This window comes from Spermophilus citellus (assembly GCF_964194105.1).
Source record: "Spermophilus citellus genome assembly, chromosome: 15".
Lineage (NCBI taxonomy): Eukaryota > Metazoa > Chordata > Mammalia > Rodentia > Sciuridae > Spermophilus > Spermophilus citellus.
The window spans coordinates 74,857,492-74,876,844 of NC_138195.1; positions in this window are offsets into that span (position 1 = coordinate 74,857,492).

Below are 19,353 nucleotides of genomic sequence, written 5' to 3' on the forward strand. Positions count from 1 at the left end.
TACACTTAATAAAAGCAGTGACAGTGGACACCCTTGTTGAACTCCAGGTCTTAGAAGAAGTGTGGAAGCTTCTCCCAACTAAGAAAATAGATGAGTTTTAATCTATCTTTTTCTAAAATAAACGGACAAGAGATCATGTATATATGTAACAATATAGACTTGAAGATCTTCATTATCAGAATTGACCTAATTTACATGCACATACATAACAAAATTTGCCACCTCCTGGGCCATAAAGCATTCTCAAAAAATTCTAAAGGACAGAAGCAGAGTGTTCTCTGACTTAACAGGAATTTGACTACAAATCAAGAACAAAAGGCTCCCTGCACACTCATGTTTATTGTATTGACTATTTATAAAGGCTAAGATATGGAATCAGCCTGGGTACTAATAGATGAATGGATAAAAAATATGATATTTATACACAATAGGATGTTACTCATCCATAAAGAAGCCCTTGTGCAGCAAAATGGATGGAACTAGAAGACATTAGGTAGAGTCAAGTAAGCCAGACACAGACAGGTAAGTACCAAGTAAGTTTTGAAAGCTAAGAAAAAGCAAATTTGAATGTTGAATTGTGATTGCTAGGATCTGGGAAGAGCATGTATGTGGAGGAGGGTGGGTAAGGAGAAGATAGATTTGGCCAGTGCACACGGTATGAATGTCTAGAAATCTCACAGTGAACCTCATTGATATGTGTTCTTTGTACATGTTAATGACAAATTAAAAATTTAAAAAATAAAATAAACCATGTACAGCCAGAAGAATGAGAAATTGTGCTCCATTTGCGCATAATGCATCACAATGCATTCGACTATAATGTATAACTAATTAGAACAACTTTTTAAAGTTAAATAAAGTCAAGTAAAAATTAAAGAAAACAGGAAACCCTCAACAGATAAGAAATTAAGCAAGATACTTTTGAATAACTCAGGTACCAAATAAGGATTCAAAATGCAAATTAGACAATTTTTTTAATTGAAGTAAAATGAAAACCAATAACAAAATCTGTATGATGCAGGTAGAAACTACATACAAGAAAACAAATATCCTTAAATATTGTCTAAAAAGGACATTTTAAAAGGAGCCCAATTGAAATTCCTTTTACCAGAATTCCAAGCAAATCAAACTGAAGATGTCATTTAAGTTCAATATCTTTAGGTTAGAAAGCTTAGCTAACTATTTAAGATACCTATATTGAGAACTGTAAAATTTTGAGAAAATATAGGTGTGGCTAAGAAAATGGATAGCTCTGCCATGTTCATGGATGAGAGATTCAATATTGTAAATATGCCATTTTTTTCCCAAATTGTTCATCAAGAGAGCCATTGCATCACAATATCTTGGCAGATGTGTAAAGGTACTCTGGATATCTTAAAAGTATTTAAGGGGCTGGGGATGTGGCTCAAGTGGTAGAGCGCTCGCCTGGCATGCGTGAGGCCCGGGTTCCATCCTCAGCACCACATACAAACAAAGATGTTGTGTCTGCGGAAAACTAAAAAATAAATATTAAAATTTCTCTCTCTCTCTAAAAAAAAGTATTTAAAAGTCACAGTTCTTTAAGATAATGTAGTGTTAGTGCAAGTGCAATGTTAAACAAATAAGTCAAGGGAACAGAACTGAGTGTTCAGAAATATCCACATGTGCACAGTGGTAATAAATGAATCTTAAGTAACTAATACCTTATATGAAAAAAATGAATATTATGATCCTACTAATGACAGAATCCCAAATTAATTAAAAATAAATGTTGAATCCAGATGTAAAAAATAATTGCTAATAATATTTCTAGAAAAAAAAAAGGGTAATGTTTTTGTGATCTTGGAATAGGCAAAAAGCTAAAAAAAAAAGACAAACTAAAATTTAAAAAAAACTATAAATTGTTTCACGTGGCCTAAAACCACGTAAAATGGAATATTAGACATGAGAAACATGAAATTTAAAACTAGAAAGAGACAATATATGCCTGTCAAAAGAATTAAAATGTAATACTGAAAAATATTAAATGCATATGAGAATGTCAGGGACTAGAACTCACAGGAATTACTGTTGGAAAAGTAGACTGTTATAACTATTAAAGGTAGACTATTATATTTAGGGTAAACAGTTAAGCAATTTTAATTAAAGTAAAAACACATACTACCTTATGACCCAGCATATTCATTCATAGGTAAATACTCAGATCAAATGAAAGTGTGTTTCCATTGAAGGACTTTTGGAAAAAATATTTTAGAATAGATCCAATTTGCAAAACAAGTCTAAATATATATATCAGAAAATGATAAATAAAATTTAATTTATTTTTACAATGGAACATGATGCTACCTCACCCCAGCAATAATTTATATTATTAAAAAGATCAAAAATACCAAATATCAGCAAATATGTGGAGAAAGAGAAATGTTTATGCACTGTTGGTGGAAAAGTAAAGTAGTACACCCATTATGGATAAAAATATGAAGGTTTCTCAGAAAATTCAAATCAGAACTATCGTATAATCCAGCAATCCCACTACCTGATATGAATCCAAAGAAAAAACTCTCGTGATTATTGCAGTACTATTCACAATAACTCAAATATGGAATCAATTTAAATTTCCATCAATAGATGAATGGATAAAGAAATTGTGAGATATATATATATATATATATATATATATATATATATATATATATATATATATTTGCAACAGAATAATATTCAGCTAATTAACAGCATGAAGTCCTTTAATTTGCAAAATGAATGGTCCCGGAGAATGTTAAGTCAAATAAGTGAGGCACAGAAAGATAATCATTGAGAATTTGAGAACAGAATATTCATTACTAAATACTGGAAAGAATAGGAAGGAGGAAAGATGAGAAGAGATTAATCAATAGGTATAATGTTATTTGATTTGAGGTACAAGTTCTGGTGTTTTATGGCATAGAAGGGTGAACATAATTAATAATAATGAATTATACATCTCAAAATAGTTACCAGAGAGGAATTTGAGTGTATACACCACAAAGAAACCATAAAAATTTAAAACAATATGTACATTAATAACCCTGATTTGATTACTATCCAATATATATGAATCAAAACATCACATTGTACCTCATAGATAGGTACAAATATGTCAATAGAAATTTAAAAAGATAAAAAGGAATTAAATAGGATTGTCTACTTCTATGACAAATGACATGGCTGTATTTTGCATGCATCATATGCATGAAAGAAGCTAGGTAAAAAATACGGCATGATTCCATATCTATGAAGATCAAGAATAGGTAAAATTATTTCAAGTGACAGAAGACACAATATTTTATGGATGTCTGAATATTGCCTGAAAAAGGGTGCAAGGGAGAAAATGGATACTGGTGATGTCGCAGAAGTATAACGTTACACTCATGATGTGCACTGTATCATTTACGTCAATTAAAATGTATATAGAAAAATCAAGCTGCAAACACAAAACTGAATACATGACCCATTTAACTTGAATCATTTCCTGAATTTGCCTCCAGTGCCATGAATATATTAATCTTCCTGATTGTAAATCCCTGCAAATTCCAACCACATTCAATTCTCAAGGCCCACTTCTCCTTGAGTGTTTTTAAAAACTGGATACTATCGTAATTGCTCTGAGAGATTAAAACACATATTTTGGGGCTTTATCTTCATTTTCATCTTCTGGGATATATGAGATTTGTTCTGGTATATTCCTATAATCTGTATAGAAAAGCCTGATACAATTTAGGTAATAATCCAAATTTGGGAAACAGTGTTCAATTAACAGCGACTAAAGAATTTTCATAGTTTAATAGTTACTAAAATATATTATTCAGGAATTTAGTGGAAGAAAATTAATCCTAATTCCCAGTTTAAGAAACAATTCTGAGACTCACATTTTGAGAGAAATTAGCAGATTTTCCATTTTTTCAAGAGCTGTATTTTCCAGCACTCGAGCCACAAACAAAACACCTTATAGGACTTTATGTCTGTGTGTTTTATTTCCAATTGCCAATGCAGTGTTGCATATGTGGTTTAATTTGCTATTTACCACCTGAAATTACTAGCCAAAGTTTATTGAACATTTATGCATAACCACATAGTATGCTTAGCAGTTTGCATGCATCCACACATTTAATCCTTACAAGAATCCAGTAAATAGGTACAATCAATGCCCCTGTTTTAGATCAGTAGACTCAATCACTGGGGCTTACAGAAGGAACGAATTGTCCACACTAATAAAATTTAACAAGTAATGAAGTCAAGTCTCAAGCACAGGCTATGGTTTGGATGTAGAAATGTTCTCCCAAAAGCTTAATTTTAAAAGCATGATCCTCAATACATGCGCAGAGGCGGTGCTTTTAGGCAATGATGACAGCTGTAACCTCATCAGTGGATTGATCCATTTGATGAGTTAAAACTTTGAATGAGCTGCTGGGTGGTAATTTAGGCAGATTGGGGATGGCTGGAGGAATTGGGTCACTGCTGGATGTGACCTTGGGGATTATATCTTTTCCCTATTCCTTGTGCTTGCACTCTCTGCTTTATGACTGTCAAAAGCTGAGCAGCTTTCCTCTGCCATACCATTCTGCCATGATGTTTTCCCTGACCTCAGACCCAGAGCTATGCAGTTAGCCAATTGTGGATTGAACCTCTGAAATTGCAAGCCCAAAATTAACTTTTTCTCCTCTAAGTTGTTTTTCTCAGGTATTTTAGTCACAGTGATGAAAAGCTGTCTAACACATCATGGAATCAGATCAGAAGTTCAGGATGGGACTATTAAATGGTTAATAGTTACCATACTCTCCAGCTGGAGACACAGCTAGCACATGTCCCCTGTATTATAGTTTGAAACCAATGGGAGCCATAAGTCAAAATGCAAGTGAGATTTCTTGGCTTTCATTTTCTTGTTCATGAATCCCATGAACATATACTTACCTAAAGCCAGTGTACTTTTCTCACTTCCATAATTTTAAATATATTGTTCTCTGTCTACCAAATATCTAATCTTGCAATGTGGATGGGATGAATCCCATACAGGGCATCATGTTCACGGCTCCCCAGAGAGCATGAGGACATTCTCAGTATATCTTTAAACACTGTCCTCCGGGAGGGTGAATGCCTACAATCACCTAAGTACGTATGACCCAATTTTTGATGAGGGGGTGGGGGATGAGGCTGCCAATGAACCTGATAATATCCCTGTTTTGCAAGCACCCCCAATGTTAATGGAAACGTACATAGAAGCACCATTACTCTGTGTATGAGGCCTAAAGAGTCTGAGCTTTCTGGAATTACCAAAGAGAAGTACTCACAGACCTCAGGCCCCACTCCTTCTATCCCCAAAGTTTTGGACTTGCCTTAGCCAAACTTACTCCCTTGTTCATAGGAGAATTAAAGAGGACTTTATATTTTTATTAGAGACAAATAACACACAAAGAGAGGCATTATGTTTGGTCTCAAGACCTGCCTGCCCTCTAATACCAACTCTTAATAATGGACCCTGGTGATTTTTCGATTTTTTTAACAGCCTATGTATAAAGTGCTCTTCCTTCCCACAAGCACCCATTAAACATCAGGTAATACAGGATGTCACCTAACCACCAAGAAAAATATACTTCCGAAGTCCTGAACTGTAGTAATAAATTATATCTACAGGGTATTCACACTTTGCAGGATGATGATTACTACAAACATTTTACATGAACTATTATTTTTGTCTTTTTACAGCCCTATAAGGTTTATCCTACTTGCATTCCTATTACAAAGATAGAGAAACTGGTCCTGAGTTAGTTAGCAGCAAAGCCCTGATTAAGGGCCAAGAAAGCATCTTACTGGAACCGATCTTCTTAACCACTCCTCTGTACTTCTCATCCACTTCAAACTTCAGGCTGTGTTTCAATTCACTCTACAGGCAGCTGGCTTCAAATGTTTAAATATATTGAGCTATCTCTAAGAAGCTGTTCTTTGCTAAGTGCTGTCTATAAGCAGTTTTCAGGCTACTCTAAAGAGAAGTAGATTAATAGATGTAAGGACATAAGGGATAATATAATCAATCTTGATCAAAAAAATTCACATATGAATCACAAATAGACATAGAAAAAAATCTTGATGTCGCTCTAAGATAGAACATCCCCCCAGGCACACCCTCAAATGCCCATTCATTATCAATGCTCCAACCTGCCAGCATGCTTTTCCTCAGTACCATAAAACATCTCATCACCACTGTTGTTCTAACTTATTTTGACTCAGTTGTTTAAAAGCAATGACATTCTTGAGAAAGGCCACAGAACCAAGTCAAAAACTCTGGAACTAATCGCCATTCCTCAACCATACCAAAATAAAATACTTCTCTTCTTTATTAGATGCAATTATCAAAGTAAGGTTGTTCATAATATGCTGAAATTCTGCTTATGCTGAAAGTGGGCTCAATCCCTAATTCTACACCTGACTTTGCTTCTTAAAGTGTAGGTGCTTGCGGAAGAAAAGAAAGCCTTCACAGCTGTTGGGAGGCATAACTAGAAAATGCTTTGTCCATCATTTCCACCTTTATGAGGACAGAAAATTTCAGATAGTCCAGGAAATTCAAATGGGACATTCTTTTCTAAAATTAATTGTGTTTTAGTCATTCCTAGACACTTTTGGAGATTAAATGTATGGCATAATATCATAAACATAGAATTCCATTCTCACTCTCTTCCCTTTATTCATGACTATGCATGGACTGAGAAGAAAATTTCTTGTTTATATATCATCAATGCTAAGGTTCATAGCAGGTAGTCAACACAGATTTTTGGAATAAGTGAACTTGCTTAGTCTCCATATACCTTCCCATACTGTCACTTGTTGAAGGAACCATTGAACACTATCATATGGCACCAGTGTCAGTCAATTTCTTACCGAAGTCGTCTATGTTAAGTACTCAGAGAAAAAAGGTGGTGACATGACTTTTAAATGCTCAGTGAGATGTGGGTGTCTAAAACTGGAGAATTTTTAGAAAGCCTATTTTGGCAGGGCCAAGAGCCAAGGAAATAGAGTACTGTGTCATGGAGACAGAGAAATGTACACAGAGAAACTATGGTTGAGCATGTAAGATAACATCTCATAACCACAGGCTCATAGTATTCAGTCTGTGAGGAAATAGTAACTTGTGGTGGGTAAACACACAGGCTGTAGGATCCAGAGATGGCTGGGACAGTCCTGAGCACACCTCTGTCTTCATCCTGGCAGTGCTATAGGCTGGACAAAGCACATAATTTTTCTTAGCCTCAATTTTTCACCTGAAAGTGGAGATGAAAATCTCTCTCTCTAAGAGTATCTGGAAAGACTAAGTGAGCTAAGATAGGAAATGTTAGTGCATTTTCTAGCTTATACTAGCAGTTTCTGTTAGTTGAATGGCCACTGTTTCTAAACAATGCATAACAGCTCTGTCTTGTTTAGAACCTAGCACTTTCTATATAAAATAATTATGATTATGATGATGATGAAGTTGATGCAGAATCACAATTCAGAGGCAATTCTTCTCTGCTATTGATGCATAATTATTAACTTTTTTTTGGTTCCAAAGCTATAACAGCATGTTCAAAATGTGTTTTCATTTCAACAAGTATCAAAACCAAACTGGTTCAAGTCTACCGGTGGGTAAGGGAAGCAGTGTAGCTGCAAGATCTGAATTCAGACCTTGATTCTGTTATTTACCAACCACATGCACATGAGCTAGTCTTCCAATTGTTCTTCATCTATAAACTGTGGCCGAAGCCACCTTCACTAGGAATGGTCATGAAGGGGTGTTAATGTATAAAATCATGTCACAGTTGTTGTTGTGTGCCTTTAACGTACAGTCCTTCTGAGTATTGCTTTAGGGCTCTCACCTATAGTCAGGTTTTCTCTCCGTCTGGGTTCACAGAGCATTCCATTCCCCACAGAGGGGACGCATTCCAGCACATGAAATATGAATGGAGGTGCCTGGCCATTTAGGAAGAAGCTTTAAGGGCAGCAGGTAATCAGCTCTGCTCTCTTCCTTCCTCTGCCATAATGAACCTCTTGGCATTGAAAGAGGGAGCTGCTCCTTCAGCCTGCGAAAGAGAAGGACGTGCGGCAGCGCCCCCAGCGGACTCCTAGGAAATCAACATTTCCTTCTAAATTTGGAGCTTTGTTCCTGCAGCTTGAAATCATTTACCCTTTCTGGTACTTTATTTCATTATGAATATTATTTATCATTGTGATATGAACCTCACCATTGTTTCTGAAGTCTTTCCAAAAAAAAGGAGAGCTGATACTTGTCAGACAAAATAAATTTCTTGAATAGCCAGTTAATAATAATAATATAATGATAAGCTTTGGACAACTTATCACATAGCATGTTCTATTTTACACAATATCCTTACATAATCGGACTTAATTCTTACAATGATTTTATACCATTGTACCATTACCCATTTTTCAGGAAATTAAGACTGATACTTGAATTTGAATGTCAGCACACCACCCTACTCACTGACTGGTGGGATCTGACCCAATGCTTGGTCCTCTGTCAAGGCATTTCCTTTTTGCCGAGGCTGTAAGAAGATGGCTGCTAGGATTGAGCAGTAGGGCATGGATTGAACATGAAATGGGCAAAGAAAATGAAGAAACATAAAACTATTTAGAAATTTACATTTAGTTTGTTCTTGATGGTTCAAAAAATTAGAACAGACTCATTTAATTTTATTTTAGATATTTTATAGCTTTTATTTACCTCTCCTTCCTTCCTTCCTTTCCTTCTTTTCTTGTTTTAAAGAGTTTCTCCTTTGTCAAGGACAGTGACTTAATTCTTGCTCTGGACCTGCAGCAGCTAAAGTGGAGTTAGGTGCTTACAACTGGAAGATGATTCACATTGATTTTCTATTATCTGCCTCTTCCTATCTATGCTTCTCTTTTGTTTAGGGCTTCCCCCCCCCACCACCTTAAAGGTAGTAACTCCACTTAAATAATGGCAGATCTTCTATCTTTCTTACCTCTATAGAGTTATTAGCAGGTTTAAAAAAGAAAGGTAATTTTCCTTTCCTGAACAGACTATGTATCACTTTCAGCCCCTTCTCGTAAAGATCTACATCCTTTCCAAGTATGGACCACACTATGTCTCTGATCTGAGCTAAGTGGGGCTCAGAGTGCTCCATGTTCAAGTGTTAGGGCAGGAACACCAATGCCCCCAGGGAGATGAAGCAGTCACAGGGAAGAGGCTCTCTCATGGAGAACTCCAGACTTGTGCAATTCAGAAATTCAAACCAGCCTGTGGGGAGGTGAGACGCCTTTTCTCAATATTTTAATCTGCTCAGGTCTGACATGCACTGCCCTCTGTCCTGCCAGGACATCTCTTGGAAATAACAGGGAATCACATTTGGCTGGAGCCTCTTTTCATACATCCTCACCAGGATCTTCCCCTTCTACATTTTAATCTTTTCTCTACAACCATTTCCTTCTGCAGGAATGAAAATAGTCTCTAGACTCTCCTACCCTTAAAAGTGGAAAGGGGAGGGGTGGAGAAAGACAGATAAAGAAAAGATGTATTTAAACACATATTTGTTTGGTGGTGAAAACATCAGCAAGAAATAGTGCAACCATTCTAGCTTAAGCAAAGTATTTAATAATGTCTGTTTTTTCTTCCTTCCCTCCTACTTTCTCTCCTTCCTCCCTTCCTCTTCCTTTCTTCTTTCTTTCCTCTTTTTTTTTTTTTAAAAGAAACCTGCTCGTGTATGAATTGTCTGGTTACTGCTTTACCCAAAACATAAAAATGCATCTCTTTACATCTTTCTCAGGTAACCTGTGTAATAGCCAAAGCAGTGGAGTGCAACAGTGCTCCCGTGTTTGGAGGGAGACAGGGGACCCATGCATGCTGGACATGCTCCTTGAATTTGTTTAAGTGAGTCAGCCACATGCAGATATCTCAGATGTAACCTCACACGCGAACACGTAAAGTCTGCCTGAGCGAAGCAAGGTGACTTTGATCTTGCTGCATCCTCTTCCTTTTCCCTCTTGAGGAGAGTTGTCTTTTGTCTGAAGCAAAGCAGGGTTATTTTCTAAATGTCTACACCCTGGAAGCAGAGGTCAGCCAGAGTACTTCAGCGAAGCACCACTGACTGTTCACTGGTTCTTTCTTTGTGGTTTGTGACCCTAATCTTCACCCCCAAACCTCCCTCTATATGGGCAAACAGGCATCTGAAGCCATGGAATCCCAAGAGGGTGACATCAGCTGTTCAAGTGTGCAGCTCGTGAGGACTCTGCCATGCTCTCCTCTGGTCTCTTTGTTTTTCCTTAGAACAGAGTTAACAAGTCTGCCACAGACTATTTATGGTGGAGAGAATATTCTCTGGATGAAACCTTTGTACAATAATATTCTTGTAATTACAGCGAGTAAAACTCTGCAGAAAAATAAATACCTTTCCTCGCACAAATTTGTGAATAAGAAAAAAATGGAGAACACCTTGGAATTTGAGGCTTAAAAAGTTCCCTGTGAATTCTACTATGTGACTACATTTAGGAACCAGAGATTGAATCCAACCCTCTAAAATAACCTTGGATGTCCTTGATCATGACCTTAAAATTGGACCCTAGGCACTTACTAAATTTCCTGTAATAGGAAAAGCAAGATAGTTTGATCTAGTACATTTTATTTTTGTATAGATATTCAGATCCCCTCCTTTTTATAACTGGATAATACTTTTGAGATCTTGCCTAAAGATTTTTATACATGTCTATATTTTGGGGAATATAAACCTCCAAAGGATTTGGGGATGGAAAATTATGAATTTCCACCTATAGAAGAAGAAGTAGATTCACTAAGTGTGGTGTCAAAAGCAGAAAGGGCAACCCTGAAGCTCCCACAGTGTTGGAATAGTTTAGTAGACAGATAGATTGCTCAGTGCCTCCAGGAAGGGCCAAGAGAGAGCCAGAGGATCCTGAAGGGGTGTATGACAGTTGAAAAGCTTCCTGGGTTATGGGCTGAGCACCCTGTGGAGAGGAAGAAAGTCTGATAGGCACACCCTTTTAATCACCAAAGCCCACCAAAGACACATTAAATCTCAGCTAATGTCTGTCTTGGACAGATTCTAAAATAACCTTGGATGTCCTTGATCATGACCTTAAAAACCAGGACTCTACAAAAGCCATGCAAAATCCGAACCTAAAAAAGAATGGACATAGGAAAAATCCTTACTTAATTCACTGAATTTCCACTTGACATAACCCAAGTTTGCCCAGCTATGGAAGCACCCAAGTTTGCCCAGTGATGACTAAGATTCTGGCAATAAATGCATATGTTCTGACCTCAGGTACAATGGGAATTCAAGAGAGAAGTTAAGATGAGTTTTAGAAAGACAAGGAGATAAAAGTAATTACTTTTTTTGACATGTCTAAGTATATGTCTTGAAAAATCACTATACCTGCTATATGTTGAATTAAATTGAACTCCTTTAAATTTATCTTTATTGATATTTGTTGTACCTTCTGGAGACATTAAAAATATTCTTTTCCACATGACAGCCCAACAAAAATTGAAAGACAACTCTATGCCTTCTTTGAGTCAGGATGAACATGGTTACAATAATCCAGCTCATAATACAATTTTTTTGATTCCCAAAGCTTTCAGTATCTCACTTTCTCTTCTGCCTATATGCCAATTTTATATAAGCCTCATAGAAGATTTGATTGTGAACCTTTCCTGGGGGGGAAGTTAAAAACAATATGGCCTTGATCCCAATTTCCAAGAGTTTTTGATTCAGTGGGTCTGGGGTAGAGCTGACAAACAAATGCTTTTAAAACCTCTGGATGTGATCAAAATGCACAACTAACTCTTAAGAGATTTAGAACACAGAATTGATCATAATAAACAAGGTGTGAGTAGAGTAGCCTATAAGACATGTTTCCTTTGTCTCAATACCAGGTTTTCACAAAGGCTACCCATTCTAGCTTTTTCTTTTGGCAGCACCCCAGCTGACTGGGGTATCTGTTCACTGTTCACCCGTCTTTCTCTCTGGCCCTCTTCTGTGGAGTAAGTTATTGGCTCACTTAAAGCAGTATTTACTAAGATCACTGTTTGTATCCCAGTGTCCAACATACTGTGTCACTGTTAGTGCCCTACATGAAGATGATAGACATATAAACCACATCACTCAGGAATTTATGGTCTGATAAGAGAGGCTGATAAAAAATAACTTCAGTGCAATGAGGCAAGTGTTATGTTAGATAAAACTGTTTTAGGGATGCTGGAGGGGCACACACACACACACACACACAAAGAGGAATTTGTCACATTTGGCAGAGGACTCAATGAAGGAACATTTGAGAAACAGCATATAGGTCAAGGTAGGGGGAGAGAGAGAGATGCATCTGAAGCTGAAAAATTCAGAAAATGCATAAGCCAGATGCAAACAATTCCTGGAATAACTTATTATCAAAGTGTCATGCCTTCAGAGTAAGAAATAAACCCTTGTCCCAAGGTAATTCAACTAAGTGTGGGGATCCAACATTCCCCTTCTATTTAGCTAAGCATCATCATTTATGCTCAGTGGTTCCCAAGTTGCAGGGACGAGCATACTAACCATCGGGGATCTTGCAGGTTCTAATTCCACAGGTCTGGAATGGGGTCTGATGCTGCTACAGCTAAACCAGCTGCCCTCATGTTATTATATTGCTGGCCCCAGACTGCATGTTGAGCAGCAAAGTACTATATATAAGCATGAGAGAAAGGAAGACTCCATGTTCTGAAACTGGGTAAGAAAAACATATTTGATCTCAGAAGATCAATCAAGAAAGCACAAAGTTGGAAGTGCCTTGCATCCATCCCTCTCCTAACTCATCAGCACAGTAAGAAAGGAAATTGGTGCTCATTGATCCTAATTTGCTAGCAAATCCTCATCAACACAAATTATTAGAGAAATTCAGTAGATGAAAGGATACTCATTGGCTTGGTAACGAAGCCTAGGTAGGCTTCTGCATTCCATCCATCCCTCCCTTCTCTTGTCATCCATTCCCAGCTATAGTTTAGTGATAGACTTTTCTCCTTTCATACGAGTCCATTGCTATGAAAGAAGCTACAAGTAGGAAGTGTAAATATGGATCTGTTATGTGATTCAAAAAGACTGCCTGCCAGTCCTGCTCATTCAGCTTCTATTCCCTTCAGCTAATTCATCCTGCATGGGGATTCATGTGCATGTCAGGGAATATTGGAACAGATTGAAACAAAGCCTTCGATCCAATTTCACTGCAGATTTCAAGTACCAGTGTGAGATGGCTTGGGAAAAATGTTCCCAGAAGCTGCCTTGGTTCACGTTGGAAAACCTCCTCAATTTCAGATATATCGAATGTTTAACAACATGTCACTATTTGAAACTCAAAAAGACAGCTTCCAGAGTTTCACAGGCTCCTTCTTGTTTTCTTCTCCCTTTGCCACAAACAGTAATATTATTCCTATTAGTCTGCTTGTCGGTCTGACTTTTCTGTGCCATGTACTGGATAGAATTCTACTAAAATTTCTCAGTTTAACCTATGTTCTGAGAATAGTGAGATCCATTTAATTGGCTGTCTCTACTGGGAGGTGAACTCCAGAAGCACTAATGGAATATCTTAGAAGTATAACAGTCTGGGCCATATCTTAGATACAGGGCATCTGAACCTCTTGCTAATTAAAAATAATCCTATTGGTGATTTCAGTGCAGATATATGATTGAGAACCCTTGGATTCAACATAATAAGTTTTTTAATGGGAATGGGTTGTTGGTTAATGAAATAGAGGGCAGAGGATTTTTTTTCCCCCAAGAGCTATATAAGATCAAGCCAGACATTTTATGTGTAGAATAGGACTGAGATATTAAGGTCAGGATTTGGGATGGGCAGTGTATAGATATGTTACCCTCATAGAACACATTCAAAATATCAGTGATGAAATTTTGAGCACATTAATATAGAGTTACTGTACAATCTTCTACTCACAGGGAATAAAACAAGATGGTAAACAAATAAAGGCCACTCTTGAGTGGCCAAAATTGCTTTATAATGTCTTTCTGGAATTTCTGTACTGATAAAAATAATGATATGGATAAAAACCTATTGTACAATGGGGTTGGCACACGATAGATGTTATTTACTTTACACATATTTAAAGGCAAAAAATAAAATGCAACTTGAATTCAAAATGGGTCCAGAATTCTCAATGGTATCAACCTGAACACCTAGAAGTAAAATACAATGTGAGTTATTTCATATTTAAAACTGAAGTGAACCTAGAAGCTAAGTTATGCCTGAATCTAATCGTGTTTTTTTTGCTTCATCTCTGCTTCTTTATTATATAAACATGTCTGATCATAATTTAGTTGCAACTTTTTTGACAGTTAAATAATGATTTCTTTATAAAGATTACTAAGATATGAATGGAAATGAATATTCTATAGTGAAAAGTCGGGTAGATCACTGAAATTATATCATTTTTTTTTCAGCTGCAGCTCATTATTCATAACTAGCACCTTCAAAAAGAGTTAAAAAGCCTGAATGAGGTGGGTGGAAGAGTGAGGTAAAAAGTTTGATTTTACACGACTTCTTAAAGGTCTCCTTTCCATCTTTCTCCTCGTCAACCTTTTACATACTCTGCCTTCTAAATAATACTTAGAAATTCTGGTATTTCTTGAATGATTATTGAAATTTTCAGTTATTCTAGAAATTGTGTTTAGAAACATATTTCTGCTAGCACTCACCACTTAGAATGTTAGGACCCTGTTTCCCAATATGCTGGCATATGTCCTCAAGATGCTTTGTGAAAATCTGGCTCCAAACTTTATCACATATATCTGGAAAGCACTGTGCTGAGTTTTCCTTTGGAAATTTACTGAGCAGGCAGGCATAGCAAAAGCTTACCTTTGTTTCACCCATCATTTTCTAAATTAATTTGGCCATGGAATCCTTTCGTTATAAAATATCTGCTGACATGTGATGGGCTTTGCAGTGCATGCTTTTGGAAATGCTTGCTTAGGTATCAGATAAACATGGATTAGATTATCAATTCGGCTATCAACTATGCGAGCTGCATGAATCAGGGTACTATCTCTCCTTTACTCTGCTAAATATATCAGAACAGTGCTATTATAAATGCTATGCTTTTTAAAATTTAAAATTCCAATTTTACATCATTAGTATTAAGGAAAATGATTGACTTTTGGGCCTTAGCCTTATATCATGTGATCTTGTTATACTTAATTATTAACACTTATTTTTGACAATACTTTAGATTTTTAAATTTTTTTAACATCTAACAAGAGAGACAATTTTATCTCCTGTTCTCAGTATTTGTATGCCTTACTTTTTTTTCCTTATCTTACTTTACTATGTAGGACTTCCACTGTAATTCTAAATAGAAATGAGAAATAACCAATTTCTAATTTCTAAATGAGAAAGAAGTTCTGTTGTTTCTAATTGTACAGAGATAGTGTCCATAGTATTACCAGTAAATATGATATCAGATATGAATTTTTTGTAGATATTCTTATTCAACAAGAGGAAGTTCTTCTCTCTTCTGAGTTTGCTGATTTATTTTATTATGAATGTTTCTAGGATTTTTGTCAAATGTTATGCATCAATTGAAATGACTATATAACTTTTCTTCTTCAGTCTGTTGGTGTGTAGATTTTATTGCTTGATTTCCTAATGATGAGCCATTCTTGCACACTTGGAATAAATTCCACTTGGTTGTGGTGGGTAATTCTTCCCATTCCTCTGTTAAGTCAGCAGGACACCTTTATCAGACCAACATGTTGTCACTATTATCAAACTGGTGAGGATCTTAGAAGTAAGGACCATGAAAGTATGGGAGCTTCTCCTAAGAATGAGGGTCCTAGGAGTTTCTGCATCTTAGGTATCCACATGCAGCCTCCAGCAATTCATCAAAATTATCTTACGGTTGTGCCCCTCCCCCTTGATGCCTCCAGGAACTTCTGCTCCAGGTGAGAAGATCTCACCTGTGACTTTCTGATTTGCTTCTTTCTCCAGATTTTGGGGTGGCAATTCACTCTGCAAAGTCACGTCTCTGGTGGTCTATGAAAGGGTTTGGTTTCCAACTTACTCAGTTTTTTTTTCCTTAATGTAAAAATGGGAACAATGACTTCCAAATTGCTTACATATTGGAGTTAAAACTGAAAGTAGCACTTTTCGTTTTGAAAACTCATACTTATCAATTCTGAGAAATTTCATATAAGATTTGACAATTTATTTTCATCTATTTTCAATTTTCTGGAATTTATTTTAGTCAGATGTTAAACTTCTTAAATTGATGTACTACTTTGTGTGTGTGTGTGTGTGTGTGTGTGTGTGTGTGTATAGATATATATTTTTTCCTCCTGTGTTCTGATTCTCCCTGTGGTAGGTTGAATTTCACACACATACCCCAAAACATATGCCTGTGCCATACTTCTGAAGATCTATATGGCCATAACTGGAAAAGTCTCTTCCCACAAGTAATTAAATTTAGGGTTTCCAGGTGACATTATCTTGACTTATTTAGGTGGGGCCTAAATTCACTGAGAAACAGCCTTCTAAGAGAAACATGTAGGAGGGACACAAAGAGAAGGCCATGTGAGGCAGAGGTGGAGATTTGAACAATATAGTCACAAGCAATTGGATTCCTAGAGCCATGAGAAGAGAGAAGAGGCCAGAAAGGATCCGCCCCGAGCCTCAGTGGAGGTGCAACCATGCCAACACCTTGACTTCAGCTTTTGGCTTCCAGAACTGTGAGAGGAAAAAAAAAATTCTGATGCTGTAAGCCACCAAGTTTATGGAATTTGTTAGGCAACCCTAGGAAACACACTGCCTATTGTTCCATTCTGAATAATATTTTCTCCCAAGTTTACCTTCCAGTTCGTCTGTCAACATTTATATTTCTGCTATTCAGTTTTTAATATCCATGGTATTGTTATCCTCTCATTGTCTTTTTATATAGTATCTGGCTTATTTTGCTTATCTTATTTTTGAAGTTACATTCTATTCTCTCCAACATCTGTTTTCTTCAATTTCTTTCTTTTTAATTGTTTATTAAAAGCTTTTACTCAAAGATCTGGGGTGACCTCGTGTATAATCATAGGTATTGTAAGTCACTAAAATGCTGATTAAAAGCCCTGTGTTTATTGATGATAGATCTGAGAGTTGGGTAATCAGGTGAATATTTCACTGCATAATTCTGAATGTCAGAGTTAGAATATCTTTCAGGGGAATATCTACAGAGGATAATTCTATCATTTTTGCCTAGGAGTACGTACTTGAGAGCCATTGTTCTCTGAGATGGACAGAAGAAGGGGAATGGAGGTCACTCTGGTCTATTTGCAGAGTGTTAGTTAGCCCCTGATTGACAGTAAACTACATCATCCTGCTCTCCAATGCCTGACTCCCCTGTGTCTTTCAATACATTTCAAGGATTATTCTCCAAGGAATCCTCACTGGCATATAAAAAGAAGTGTGTGTACCTGACTGAAGTGAAGGAGGCTCCTTTTATAATCTTTCTGGGATCCTTTTGTTTTTAGCTCACTCCTAACATATACTTTAGGAATTTCCAAATGCTACCACATCCAGGACCTTTCCAGTATACTGACGATGATTAAGTTCCATTTTGGTTGGCATCATTCCACTCCAGGCACTTAGATTTCAACTTTTTTCTTTCTGTTAAATCACTTTCACTCTTCCATCTGCTTCCCATCTACCCAAAACTCTTTATGTTTCTCAATTGCTATTGTCTGTTTACCCATTCTATCAGTCATTTAAGGTTTATTGCTTTTATTTAAAATGAACTTGTTCCTTTATATTGTTCCATCAACCCAGGAATAGATATTAATGTGTGTATCCAGTCTTCCACATAATGCACAGATGTGCAAAGCAATTGTGGTGGCCAAGATAGTGCTCTCCCCAAAGATATTCATGGCCTAACCCTCAGAACTTGTCACTATGCTGCATTATATGGAAAAGAAGAAATCTGTAGGTTTTAATGATCTTGAGATAGGCAGATGAGCTTAAATTTTCCAGATATGATGAGAGAAAATAAGGAGAGAGAGAGAGAGAGGTTTAGAAATGTTACTGTGTTTCTGCTGGCTTTGAAATTGGAGAAAAGAATCACAGACAAGGAATGCAGCTGGTCTCTAGAACGTGAGAAAGGAAAGGAAAACAGTCTCTCTGAAGCCTACACAGGAGATGCTCTTCTGACGATGTCTTGGTTTTAGACTACAGACTCATTTCAAACTCCTGACCTCCAAAACTATAAGAGAATACATTCTGTTGGTTTAAGCCACAAAGTTTGCGCTCATTTTTACAACAGAAAAAGGAAAGTAATACAGTAATGTTGTTTTTAAAAAGTTGTCATAAAAGAGAATGTTCAAGGTTTAATGCATTTTCTTAAAAATCTTTACTTTGCAAATATGTGTATGTATTTACAAATATACTTTACTTTCCAAATATATAAACATATCTTTACTTTCCAAATGTGTGTTTGTGTGTGTATATATATATATATATATATATATATATATATATCTACACAATATATATTTTACTTTCCAAATATGTGTATGTGTGTGTATATATACATTTATATATATATATATATATATATATATATATATATACACAATATATATTTTACTTTCCAAATATGTGTATGTGTGTGTATATATACATTTATATATATATATATATATATATATATATATATATATACACACTAATATATATTTAGTTTCCAAACAAGTGTATGTATTTACAAATTTACTTTCCAAATATGTGTATGTATTTATAAATTGACACCATTAACTTTAAGTTATGAATTCTTAAAGTTAATGGTGTTGATTGATAAATGGAGGCAAGGCCCATGTCAACAATAGAAACCTCTTAATTGAATATTCTGGGGAACAATTACAAAGGAATCCTGGACAAATAATTTTAATAAAAAAACTCAAAGACCCATGCAAAAGAAATATCTTTGGAGGACTCCAATCACATACACTTAGCATAAAGTTATTAAGGTCCACATATTATTGATGTTTAATAAAATCCTTAAGACACAGTTGTCCAAGGCTAATAATGTGTTTTAGTACTTCCAGTTTCCCACTTGGTTATCATAACATCAATTTGATCCATAAAATTAGGAATCAATCTTGGTTCTGATTAGTTGAGACTAAATATGAGTATTGCTTTAAGCAGCCAAGAATGACTATTTGGAATGTACGGATGAAATCATATCTATTTGACATTCAGTTATTAAAACAAAAATCTTGTAAGTCCTTGGGGTCAAATATGGTGAGAATTAGCTTTAATCCCCTGACTCACTGCCTACACTCTACTATTAAAATTCCCTCTATA